At 35.3% G+C, this 14,087-nt stretch overlaps 1 protein-coding gene across 2 annotated transcripts in view; it reads right to left on the bottom strand.

Annotated features, from left to right (window-relative positions):
* Positions 1-14,087, bottom strand: part of CNOT6L (CCR4-NOT transcription complex subunit 6 like) — a 104,602-nt gene that overhangs the window by 43,436 nt on the left and 47,079 nt on the right. The gene's annotated exons all lie outside the window — the stretch shown is intronic.

Genomic DNA, 14,087 nt, shown 5'->3' on the forward strand with positions numbered 1-14,087 from the left:
ATAAAATACTAATTTTGTAAAGTGAATTTTAAAGTATTTAGTCTGTTACATAAATTTGAAATTATGTGAATCTAAAAAAACACTCTGTTAAGATCGTCCTAAGATTTCAAAAATGTTCTTTCTGGATTTCACTGTTTATACTATATATCTACAATTTGTTTGCCAAAATCACATATATAAACATACTTATTAATCTTAGTCAATTCTGAAGTAGTATCACAATTCAACACCCTGAATTAACCTTTGTTAAGTTCTACATTTATCTTTGAAGACAATACTCTTAACTGAAAGACAAACAGTCCTATATGAGAAAGAATGAATGCTATCATAAAGAAAAAAAAGGAGGGTCTTCCTTTAGTTAAAATATTTATATTACCTATGGAGAAAGAGAGTTTAAAAAAAAAAAAAATCAAAGGGACCAAATCTTAGGAGCCTCTAACACTTCCCTGAGTTTTATCTACAAAAGCCCCATCAGGTTTTTAATATAAAGACTGGAAAAAAATTCCCCTTGTGCTTCTGGTGGGAAAGGGAGAGTGGGGCGGTGGGGGAGGGGGTAATGCTCTCCTTAACAAGTCCTGCATGCAAGGAAAACTTTTTACCAGAATATAATCAGATGATGCTTTACCATTTAACTTCAAGTAAATACCCCACACTCCAGCCCCCTCTAGCCTGATTTGGGGCAGAGAGAGTAGAAAGGAGCATATCTAACTCAAAGGCCCATTAAAAGACTGAGACCTAATCATAAAACTACAGGATTCTTCCTCTCTTTCCACATCGTACAACCACTTCAGTATTGCTCCTGTGTAGTAAGATGATTATGGTAAATGGAACTATAAGCCTCAGAGTCTCTGGGAAAACCCAAAGGCAACAGAGGAGATAAAAACAAGAAAACTGAAGGAAATTTTAAGACTCTGATATACAACAGCAGCAAACAGTAAACACAGCCTAAGTCCTAGCCAGAAAGAGTTTGGAAAGAAGTGAGAAGATGCATTATTTAAAAAGAAAAACGTTGCAAACTTTCAAAAGATAAACTTTTTAAAAATGAATAAACTGACCCAAGCAGCACAATGTATACAAAGAAGTATATGAAAGGACTTCATTTTACTTTGTACTGCAAACTAGAGAATTACAATTCCAAGTAGAAAACTATAAAACCTATTAAGGAAAATAACCAATTACTTAAAACCAAAACAAAAAACATGGTAATGGCAATCAAATTCATTAGCAAAAATGGAAGCTGGAATACAGTGGGAGTATTTCCAAAGGGTACAAAATGGTATTCGAGACTTCAACACTCCTCCACTAGTTATCAACAAAAAAAGTAAACAAAGTCAGTAAAGATGGAGATCAGAAAAACATGCCAACCAACTTGACCTGATATTTATGTAATACTGTACTCAAAAAGAGGAAAATATATAATCTTTTCAAGTGTACAGGAACATTTCACCAAGACAGACCATATTCTGGGCCAGAAAAACTGTAACATGTTTAAAAAAAAAAAACTAGAAATCAACAACAGAGAACTGGAAAATCTCCAAGTACTTTGAAATTAAACATCATACTTGTAAGTAATCTATGGGTCAAAGACCAAGTCACAAAAAATTTTAATTTAAATGAAAATACATTATCAAAATTGTAAGATGAACCTAAAGTCAGTGTCTAGAGGGAAGTTTATAGCATTAAATCCTTATACTGGAAAAAAAAATCTAAAATCAATGCCTTAACTTCCATATTAACAATCTTTTTTTTTAAGGTTTTATTTATTTGAGAGAGAGAATGAGAGAGAGAGCACATGAGGGGAGGAGGGTCAGAGGGAGAAACAGACTCCCCGCTGAGCAGGGAGCCCGATGCGGGACTCGATCCCCGGACTCCAGGATCATGACCTGAGCCGAAGGCAGTCGCTTAACCAACGGAGCCACCCAGGCGCCCCCCTATTAACAATCTTAAAAAAAAGAGCAAATGAATCCCAAAGAAACCAGAAAGAAATAATAAAGAGCAGAAATCAATAAAATTTACAACCAAAAACATGAGACTGCTACTGAACCTAAACATGGTACTTTGTGAAAAAGAGACAAAAAAAATTGATAAACTACACTTGATCAAGAAAAAAAAAGATACAACTCAATAAATATCAGGAATTAAATAAGGAATAGATCTGGAGACACTAGGACAGGGAATACTAAGAAAACTTTGTTCTTAAGTTCAATAACTTAGAAAAAATGACCAAATTCCTTGAAAGACAGAAAACATCACACCTCACTCAAAAAGAAATGGACAGGGGCGCCTGGGTGGCTCAGTCGTGAAGCGTCTGCCTTCGGCTCAGGTCATGGTCCCAGGTCCTGGGGTCCAGCCCCGCGTCGGGCTCCCTGCTCTGCAGGGAGCCTGCTCCTCCCTCTCCCTCTGCCTGCCTCTCTGCCTGCTTGTGCTCTCTCTCTCTGTCAAATAAATAAATAAAATCTTAAAAAAAAAAAAAAGAAAGAAATGGATAGAAAACTCAGCCAAAAATGGCAGAGTAAGGACCTCCAAAAACGTGCTCCTTCATAAGGGCAAAATGGCAGAATATGGGTAAGGACAGTAATTTGTGGAGTTTTACCTTCTTCTAGTCCCTCACTGCCAAGGCAGCCTGGCAACCACTGAAGCAACCAAAATTGAGCTAGAGCCTTTCAAAACTTCATTTTCAAGAGTAGCCATTTATCTGACTTGTGTGGTGGCAGTTCCTTGACTCTTGCCAAGTACTAAAAGCCTTCCACCTGAAAGGGGGAGAGAGTCTAACAGCATGTTTGAGGAAACCATTACCAGTAAATGATTTAACTTATGGCTGTCTGAGGTCATGGAAACAGGTAAAGCAAACAAAAGACTAACGTAAATGCTTAAAAGAAAGGCTTGGGAGTAAGATGTCACTAAGGGCTTTGAAAAGTTCTGATATATTCTAGGTTATCTAGAAAACCGTAAATGTGGGCGGCTTTGCATATGCTTAGGAAAGACCTAAAAACAGCCTAAGCTCTCACCTCTTCCTCATCTTAAGGCTGCGCACAAGTCAGAAGCTAACACTAAACTGAACAAATTTCAATGGCTCAGTCAGTAGAACATGTAGCTCTTGATCTCAGGGTCTTAGGTTCAAGCCCCGTGTTGGGTGTAGAGATTACTTAAAAATAAAATCTTAAAACAACAACAACAACAAAAAACAAAAACCTACAGAGGCCAAAATGTAGAAGAATGACATATTCAAAGTGCTAAAAGAAAAAAACTGTCAATTAAGAATTCTATATCTAGCAAAAATATCCTTCTTAGATGAAGGAGAAATTAAGACATTCCCAGATAAACAAAAACTGAATGAGTTTGTGACTAGATCAGCACTACAGAAAATATTAAAGGGATTCCTATAGGATGAAATGAAAGGACACTGGATGGTAACTTGAATCCATATGATAAAAATAAAGAGTACCACTAAAAGTAACTACATAGGTATCTATGAAGACAGCATAAATATAATTAGTGGTTTTATCATTTTTCAATCTAAGAGACAACTGCATACAGCAATGATGATAAATCTATGCTGATGGCCACACAATGTACAAAGATAATACTTATGACAATAACAGCATAAATGAGAAGTGAATGGAGCTACAGGTGCTAAGTTTTTTTAATATTATTTAAATTGATATTAATCCAAATTAAGACTACTATAAATGTTAATTTCAATCCCCAGGGTAATCACTAAGAAAATAGCTCAATATAATAAAGCAAAAGAAAAAAGGGAATGAAATTGGTACACTGGAAAATACTCATTTAACACAAAAAAAGGCATTAATTGAGAAACAGAGGAACAAGAAGGCACTAAGATAGAAAATAGCAAAATGGTGACAAAAATCCTACCTTATCAGCAAATACATGAAGTATAAGTGGATTAAACTCTGACTAAAATGCAGAGATTAGCAGAATGAACAATAAAACATAATTCAACATATGCTGTCCACAAAAGATACACTACAGATTCAAAGACACAAAAAGACTGAAAGTAAAAGAATAGAAAAATGTATGCCACGCAAACAGAAAAGAGCTAGAGTATCTATACTAAGAAAGGGATAATCTCAATGTCCTTTATTGATGAAAGAAATTGAATTAGTTAAAAACTTTTCAACAAAGGTAATTCCAGGTCCATATGGTTTTACTGGAAAATTCTACCAATCATTTAAGAAAGCAGTAATACAAATATTATGCAAACTATTCCAGAAAAAAAGAAGTGTTAGTTACACTTTTGAACTCATTTTATGAGGTCACCAGTATTCTGAAATCAAAGACATCGTAAGAAAAACACTACACAATTATGTCTTATGATCATTAATGTATAAATCCTCAATAAAATAGTATATATTTAGATATATACTAGTGTATATATTTAGATAATATATCTCAATATATTAGAGTGAGAATACATAATGACCAAGTCATTTTTAAAACGGGAATAGAGGCTGGTTCAACATCTGAAAATCATTAATGTAATTCCAACATATAAACAGACTAAAGAAGAAAAGTTACATGATCATCTCTACAGTCACACATAAAGTATTTGACCAAATTCGACTTGCATCAATGACAAAACCTCCAAGCAAATATGAAATAGAAGGAAATTTATTTAACCTGAAAAAGCATCTACCAACAAACTTGTCACTGATATCATTAATGGTGAAAGACTAATTGCTTTTCCCTAAAATTGAGAAAAAGGCAAGGATGTGCACTCTCATCACATGTATTTAATACTCTCCTCATACTATCGCCAGTGTGGTAAGGAAACAAATTAAAAGAATATGTATCAGAAAGGAAGAACTGAAACAGTCTCTATTCACAGATTAAAGTTTGTAAAAGTTTACAAATGTTGAGAGAGACCAGGTCAATATATTTAAAAATTAACTGCATTTTAATTCTGTAATATCAATGAATAACTGGAAATTTAAAAAGCACTACCATTTACAACAGCATCAAAAATATCAAGTATAAATACAGCAAAATATTTATAAGATCTGCATGCTGAAAACTATAAAGCATTAAAGAAAGTAAAGAAGGCCTGCATAAATGAAGAGATATACTGTATTAATAGATTGGAAAACACAATCTTAAGTCTCAAGATTAAGAAACTGAATCTCCTCAGACTGACCTAGGTGTTCATCACAATCGCAAAAATAATAAGCTGATTTGAAAATTTGTATGGAAATGTATAGCATCTAAAGGTATAAAAGCAAACGTGAAAAATAATCATAAAGTTGGAGATCTCATGCTACATAACCACAAAGAGTGGTATCAAAAGGTAGGACAGTATAATAAAAAAAAAAAATCCATAATTACAATATATGTGAGGCAACTGATCTGAACCCACATTAAAAACAAAATAAAGTCAGAATGGATTCAAAACAAAGTCCAGGGGTGCCTGGGGAGCTCAGTCGGTTAAACACTGGACCCTTGATTTCAGCTCAGTTCATGATCTCAGGGTCCTGGGATCAAGTCCCACACTGGGTCCCCCCACCTCAGCAGGGAGTCTGCTTGTCTCCCTCTCCCTCTGCCCCTCCCCCTGCTTGCACACGTGCTCTCTCTCAAATAAATCTTTAAGACAAAAAAAAAGGCAAAGTCCAGCTATATATTATTTGTAAGAGATACACCTAAGCATAAGTACACAGAAAGGTTGAAAGTAAACAGATGAGAAAAGATATATTAGACAAACATTAACCAAAAGAAAACTTGCACAGCTGTAATATTAGACAACATAGACCATAGATAAAAATATTTAACAAGGGAGGAAGAGGCTCACACTACCTAATATCAGATTCTATTCACAAGAAGGTTTAGCAATATATACAATACAGCAAATATACAGCAATACATAGGGGTAGGTGGGATACCTAATAAAATAATCTCGAAAGATATATAAAGCAAAAGCTGAGTGAACTACATGGGGAAATGAGCAAATCCACAATTTTAGTGGAAATTTTAGCATTAATCATCTTAATTACTAAAAGAGCAAAGAGTCAAAAATTTGCAAAGATATAAAAAATCTGAGCAACAAATTTGACCTAATGGACAAATATATAGGACCTGTGCCCAACAATTAGAAAAACAATATTCTTTCTGATGCAGTAAAACATTTACAAAAATTGATCACATACTAGGTCATAAAGGAGGAATCAACAAATGTCAAAGAATGGGTTCATACAGGTTACCCTAACTGCCTATAATGCAGTTAACTTTAATGCTAACAACAAAAAAAGAGATATATTTAAAATCATGTATGAATAGAAATGTTAAATAATTAATGGGTCAAAGAAGATATGATAACCTATATTAAAAGTTCTTAGGCCAAAACAAAAATGAAAATACTTCATATCAAAATTGTGGGATGCAACAACAACAAAAAGAGCCAAATAGGCATATTTATAGCCTTACTTAAATGCTTATATAAAATAAAAAAATCTAAGTATAAACTAAACCATATATCCAACTTAAAAAGAGAAAAAAGGAAAATATATATCTAGACAAAACAGAATAAAGAAATACAGAAATGAACCAGTTTTTGAAAAATAAAAAGCAACACTGATTCAATGAAAACATAACTGACAAAATCCCTGGGGAGGCTACACCAGAAAAAAATAACACAAATAAGCAATGTCAGAAATGAAGAGTGGATGATACAGCTATAAACAGAACAGAATCTAAAAATATATCAATTATGAACACTTTCATGCAAATAAATTTGAAAAATTAATTTAAAGCTAACAAATTCCAATAGTACACATACAGCCCAACAGAACTGACTAACAATTAGAAATCCTCAATGCTTCTTGTAACTACAAATATACTGGGGTGGTACTTAAGTATCTTCCACAAAAAAACAACTGGCAATGAGAGTTTTATAGAATTATTCTACCAAAATTTCAAGGAACACATTCGTTCAATCTTATACAAACTCTTTAAGAGAACTGATTAAGAATCTTATTTAGGTCTGTCTTGTTCATGAGCATATGTTTAAAAGTCCTAAAATTTTTTTTTGTTGGGAGAGGCAGTCCACCAGGGACCTGTGCTTCCCTCTTCATTCCTGGTGAGTGTGACAGATTCTGAGGCCTATGAGTCTGATACTGAGCAGTTTCTATAGCTAGTTATATAGGCAACCAAACGGGTTAAGGCAACCACAGCAGTATTTCCATGTAACTCTTTGCCCCCCTGGGGAATCAGAACTAGTTTTTTGCTGCTCACTACAGTATTTGGTGCTTGCTTGAAGAGTGCTGGAGTGTTGGACATGAACTACTCAGTTGCAATGCAAACTCACTGTGTACAAAGCATATGTCTGGGCCCATCTTGTTGTTTGAAGTGATAACGTTCTTTGTCTCCGACCCAGGAGTCTCACTGTCTTCTGCCACTATCCATGAAACAATAATTGGCTAACTTATTAACCTATTAGTAGACTAAAATCTCAGGGCCTTGGGGCGCCTGGGTGGCTCAGTTGTTGGGCGTCTGCCTTCGGCTCAGGTCATGATGCCAGGGTCCTGGGATCGAGCCCCGCATCAGGTTCCCTGCTCAGCGGGAGGCCTGCTTCTCCCTCTCCCACTCCCCCTGCCTGTGTTCCCTCTCTCACTGTCTCTGTCAAATAAATAAATAAAATCTTTTAAAAATAAAAAAATCTCAGGGCCTTCACAGTCCTTGACAATTATCAAAATGCACAATGATGGATTTATCTCAGTAATGCAAGTGAGTTTAAACTGGAAAAAATGGGGGCACCCAGTTGGCTCAGTCAGAAGAAAATCTGACTCTTCACCTCGGGGTCATGAGTTCAAGCCCCACATTGGGTGCAGAGATTACTTAAATAAACTTTAAAAAATGAACAAATAAGTAGGAAAAATGTATAGATATAATTTATTAAATCAACCTATGAAATGAGAAAATTATCCCACAATAGATGATGCATTTGATAAAAATTCAGCACTCACCTAAGGATTAGCAAAACAGAAGAAAACTTCTAGAAACTAAAAAAAATGTTTTACCAAAAATACAAAGCAAATATGGAAAAATATTAGAAGCATTTCTTTTAAAATTGGGAATAGAAGCATGCTCACCCAGTATTAATGCTTCTACTCAATGCTGTACTAAACATTCTGGTCAGACATTAAAATAAGAAACACGTAAGCGTTTGAAACCAAACTGTCATCAGCACATGAAATGATCATCTGCATACAAAACCTGAAAAAATTTGCAGACAAATTTTCTGAAAGGTAAGAATTTAACCAAGAAAGCCTACTACAGATCAATTTTTTTCTTACTTGTATTTCCCCTATACCCCAACAACAAATAGGCAGAAAAAGCAAATTTAAAAATAATTGTAACAGGAAAAAAAAAGTATAAGGTACCTACGAAACAAATCCAACAAAAGAAGTGCCTGAGCAAAGATGTGAAGTTATAAAATTTTATTTGAAGACATTAAATAAGATCTAAATAAATGAAGATGCCAAAATTCAGAGATAGGAAGACTCAATATATTAAGATGTCAATTCTTCCTAAATTGATCTACACATTCAACAATGCAATTCTGAAGTCCCAAGAGCGTTTTTATCAAACATAACAAGCTGCTTCTTATGCATGAGGAATCCAAGATAGCCAAACTGCCAAGACACTATGAAAGAAAAATGTAAGGGGAATTCCCAAAGCAGATATCAAGTCTTAATATAAAGCCATAATAATGATTATGATAACGTAGTAATTAGTGCAAGTTTAGACAAACTGACTTCCGGATATATAAAATGGAGATCCAAAAACAGACCGTGACACAGTGGGAAAAGGGAAAACTATTCACTAAATGATAGTGAGACAGTTGATTATACATAGAAGAAGTGACTACATCACTCCCTGAGACCTGTCATACCATATTAAAAAACCGGTTCCAAAATGGTATTGGAATGCAACAGATAAATGTAATATTCTCACACCATATACAAAAATGAACTCAAAATGGTTTAATAACCTCAACCTGAAGCCCTAAAACTCCTAAAAGAAAACACAGACAGTCAAATCTTGGACATGGGTCTTACTATCTTTGTGAAGCTCTCTCCTCAGGCATAGGTAAATGCAATAGAATGAAACTGGACCACTTTCTCACACCATATACAAAAATGAACTCAAATGGTTTAATAACCTCAATGTTAAGACCTGAAGCCATAAAACTCCTAAAAGAAAACATAGGCAGTCAAGTCTTGTACATGGGTCTTAATATCTTTGTGAAGCTCTCTCCTCAGGCAACGTAAACAAATAAATAACTGGGACTACATCAAACTAAAAAGCTTTTGCACAGTGAAGGAAACCATCAACAGAACAAAGAAACAACTTAATGAATGAGAGAAGGTATGTGAAAATGCTGTTATCCATAAAGGGCTAATATCCAAAATATACAAAGAACTCATATACATCAACACCAAAGAAAATCTGATTAAAAATGGGCAGAGGACCTGAATAGACATTTTTCCAAAAAAGACACACAGAGGGCCGACACATGAAAAGATGCTCAACATCACTAATCATCAAAGAAATGCAAATCAAAACCACAATGAGGTATCACCTCACACCAGTAAGAATGGCTAATTTCGAAAAACAATAACCGGTGTTAGTGAGGATGTGGAGAAAAGGGAACCCTGTTGGTGGGAATGCAAACTGGTACATCTACTATGTAAAACAGTATGGAGGTTCCTCAAAAAATTAAAAACAGAAATCCAATACAATCCAGTAATTCCACTTCTCTGTATTTACCAGAAGAAAATGAAAACACGAATTCACAAAGATATACGCAGTCCTATGCTTACTGCAACATTACTTACAATAGCCAAGATATGGAAGCAACCCAAGTGTCCAACCATAGATGAATGGGTAAAGAAGATGTTGTGTGTGTGTGTATATACACGTATACATACATACATATACATACACACAATGTAGTATTACTAAGCCATAAAAAATGAGATCTTGCCATTTCTGACAACGTGGATGGGCCTAGGAAGTACTAAGTAAAGTTAGAGAAAGATAAATACCATATGATTTCACTCATATGCAGAATCTAAAAAAACCAAATGAATAAACAAAAAAAACAGAAACAGACCTATAAATACAGAAAACAAAGTGATGGTTGCCAGATAATTGCCAATGGACAAAATGGGTGAAGGCTCCCAGTTATGGAATGAATTAAGTTAGGAGAATAAAAAGTACATCATAGGAGAAATATAGTCAGTGTTATTTAAATAGTTACATGGTGACAGATGGTAGCTACACTTGTGGTGAGCACAATATAACTTACAGAGTTGTTGAATCACTATGTTGTATACCTGAAACTAATGTAACATTGTGTGTCAAGTATACTTAAAAAAAAAAAAAAAGGACCTTAAAAAAGATATAGGCATCCCTCTTTATTGCAGCTTTACAACAGTTAAGATATGGAAACAACCCAAGTAACCAATGATAGATGAATGGATAAAGATGCAGTGTGTATATATGCAATAACACTCAGCCATAAAAAAGAATGAAATCTTGCCATTTACAAAAACATGGATGGGCCTAGAGGGAATTATACTAAGTAAATCAGAGAGAGAAAAACAAATACCCTATGATTTCACTTAGATGGGCACCTGGCTGACTTAGTCCATAGAGTATGTGACTCTTGATCCCAAGAGTCTTGAGTACAAGAACCATGATGGGCTTAGAGCTTACTTAATAAACAAACACACAGGGGTGCCTGGGTGGCTCAGTCAGTTAAGCAGCTGACTCTCGGTCTCAGCTCAGGTCATAATCTTGGGGTCATTAGAGAGAGAGAGAGAGAGAGAGAGAGAGAGAGAGAGAGAGAGACACGCACGCGGCTCCGTGCTCAGCAGAGAGTCTGCTTCTCTCCCTCTGCCCCTCCCCTCACTCACAATTGCGCGCGCTCTCAAATAAATGAATTTTTTTTTTAGATTTTATTTATTCATTTGACAGAGAAGAGAGACAGCGAGAGAGGAAACACAAGCAGGGGGAGTGGGAGAGGGAGAAGCAGGCTTCCCACAGAGCAGGGAGCCCGATGCGGGGCTCGGTCCCAGGCTCCTGGGATCATGACCTGAGCTGAAGGCAGATGCTTAACGACTGAGCCATCCAGGCGCCCCACAAATAAATGAATCTTTAAACACACACACACATCCCAAACAAAAAACAAAACAGTCTCTTACAGAGAACTGGTGGTTGCCAGCAGGGGGGTGGGGGGATGGGGGGGAGGAAATGAGTCAATAGGTGAAGGAGATTAAGAAATAAAATTTCCAATCATAAAATGAATAAACCATGGGACTAAGTACAGCATAGGGAATATAGTCAATAATATTGCAATAATGTTGTATGGTAACAGGTGGTAACTCAACTTAATCTGGTGAGTATTTTGTAATGTCTCTCTCACACTCTCACACACACACACACACACACACACACACTGTCAAACCACTATGTCATACACCTGAAACTAATATGTCAACCATATCTCAATTAAAAATTTTTTTAAAATTTCAGATGAATGAGATAATTTACCATGAAAAGTAAAACTTTACAGAACTTTTAGGAAATAATACAGAAAAACATTTTTCTGACCTGGGGCAAGGTAGGATTTCTTTCACAAGTTATGACTTCATAAAGATTTTTAAATTCAACTACAATAAAAATATCAAATCTACTCATTAAAAGATACCTAAGAAAACAAAAAGAAAAGCCAGAGTAGAAGACGACATTTACAATACAAAACACACAAAACTTGGGGCGCCTGGGTGGCTCAGTCATTAAGCGTCTGCCTTCAGCTCAGGTCATGATCCCAGGGTCCTGGGATCGAGCCCCACATCAGGCTCCCTGCTCAGTGGGAAGCCTGCTTCTCCCTCTCCCACTCCCCGTTGTGTCCCCTCTCTCACTGTGTCTCTCTGTCGAATAAATAAAATCTTAAAAAAAAAAACACACACACACACAAAACTTAAGAATTCCTATAAATAAATACTTAAAATGAAAATGAGCAAGGGGCGCCTGAGTGGCTCAGTCATTAAGCATCTGCCTTCAGCTCAGGTCATGATCCCAGGGTCCTGGGATCCAGCCCCGCATCGGGCTCCCTGCTCAGTGGGAGGCCTGCTTCTCTCTCTCCCACTCCCCCTGCTTGTGTTCCCTCTCTCACTGTGTGTCTGTCTGTCAAATAAATAAATAAAATCTTTAAAAAAAAAAAAGTGATATTGAGGAGGGCACATTCTGCATGGAGCACTGGGTGTTATGAACAAACAATGAATCATGGAACAGTACACCAAAACAAATTATGTAATATATGGTGATTAACATAACAATAAAAAATTTTTTAAAAAGTGAAAATGAGCAAAAGACATCAATAGCAACTTCAAACAAGAAACATGACCAATAAATATATAAAAAGGTGCTCAATCTTACGAGCAATTAGGAAAACACAAATTAAGAGAACTAGAAGCTCTTTCACAATCAGTAACAGACAAAACTTTAAAAAGCTGACAATACTATGTGTTGGGAAGAAGACAGAAAAATGGAAACTATATTACTTTGGGGAGTGTATTTTAGTACAACTACTTTGTAAAACATTATGGCATTACCTAATAAAGCGAAGGAAGTACAAGCAGATCTCTACACCCCAACTATTCCACTCCTAGAACTCTATCAGGAGATATGTACAAGAATGTTCATGGCTGCATTGCTTATAGGAGGCAAAAAAAAAGGGCAAATAATCTAAATATCTACTGTAGAATGAATAATTATAACATATTCATATACCACAGCACAACACAGCAATTAAATTACAATTACATGCATGCGTGAACATGGCTGAATTATAAAAACATAAAGCTGAAAAAAAGCAAGTCACAGAAAATATATTCAGTAGGATTTCACTTATTTATATAAAGGTTAAAACACTGGTAATAGTTACATATATAACCCAAGCATCTGGCACACAGTAAGTGCTCATCAATACCTGTCGTTTGATTGAAAAAAAAGTAAAGGAATAACACAAAATTCAGGATGGTAATAATCTCTGGGAGAAGGGATGAAAATGTAATCACAAAAAGGCACACAGGAAAATTGTAAGGTACAGGGGATCTACACCAACGAGATGTGATTGTGCCTATTTCCCAATAATCTCACCAACAGTTACTTTATCAGATTTTTGGAATTCTTCCAATCTAACAAGTTGAGTATAGTTCCAATTTGCATTGTTATTATTATGCATAAGTTGATGAACTTCCTATGTTTTAAAGCCTTGTGTATATCCTCTTATACGAACTATTAATATACTCTCTACTAGATTTTCTTACCAATTTCTAGAAACTCATTATATAACACAGAAATGAGTACTTTGCCTCCTATATGAATGACAGATTTTCAAAGTGCATTTCTTAAAAAGGTACTCTTTTTAATTTCATGAATACAAAAACATGTTATTCTTTTATATTATATTTCATGAATAAATTTCACAAGTGAAAGAAGCTTCTACTGCCATGGTCCATTTTATTTTAAGGGAGATAAGTAATTCTTGGAAACAAGCTAGAAATCTTCACATCTGCTGAAGTTCTAAATAGTTTACAACCTGGGACTTCAATGTTTAATGTGTGAGGACAACTCTTTGGCCCATATGTCAGAGAAAGTATTGCCTTACACCTTAAGACATGAGTGAGTTCTAAATTATTTAAAAAAACTATAGAATAACTGCTTTTACTTACTTCTTCTATAAAATTAATACACTCTGGATTTTTCTTTTAAGTGACTTAAGAGAACACTTTCAAATTACTTGACTGGTCATGTCTGTAGTTTTTAAATTGGCCTTCTTATCCTAACTCCTCAAATACCATACATAGCCTTCACACACAGTCCTCAAATGTCAAAACAGAATTTCTAGAAATTAGCTTGTTGGGCCAGGATGAGCAAACTTATTATCAGTAGTTCCCTATCTGTGCTTCAGAGGAAGACAAGGAAATAGGAAAAAGGTGCTCCTTTTTTCAGTTTCAAGACAAAATGGCATCTCAGAGGTTGTGCATTCTGTTTCTTTTAAATAC

This window comes from Callorhinus ursinus, unplaced genomic scaffold (genome assembly GCF_003265705.2).
Source record: "Callorhinus ursinus isolate GAN/ISIS: 27379988/994484 unplaced genomic scaffold, GSC_fseal_2.0 scaffold4, whole genome shotgun sequence".
Lineage (NCBI taxonomy): Eukaryota > Metazoa > Chordata > Mammalia > Carnivora > Otariidae > Callorhinus > Callorhinus ursinus.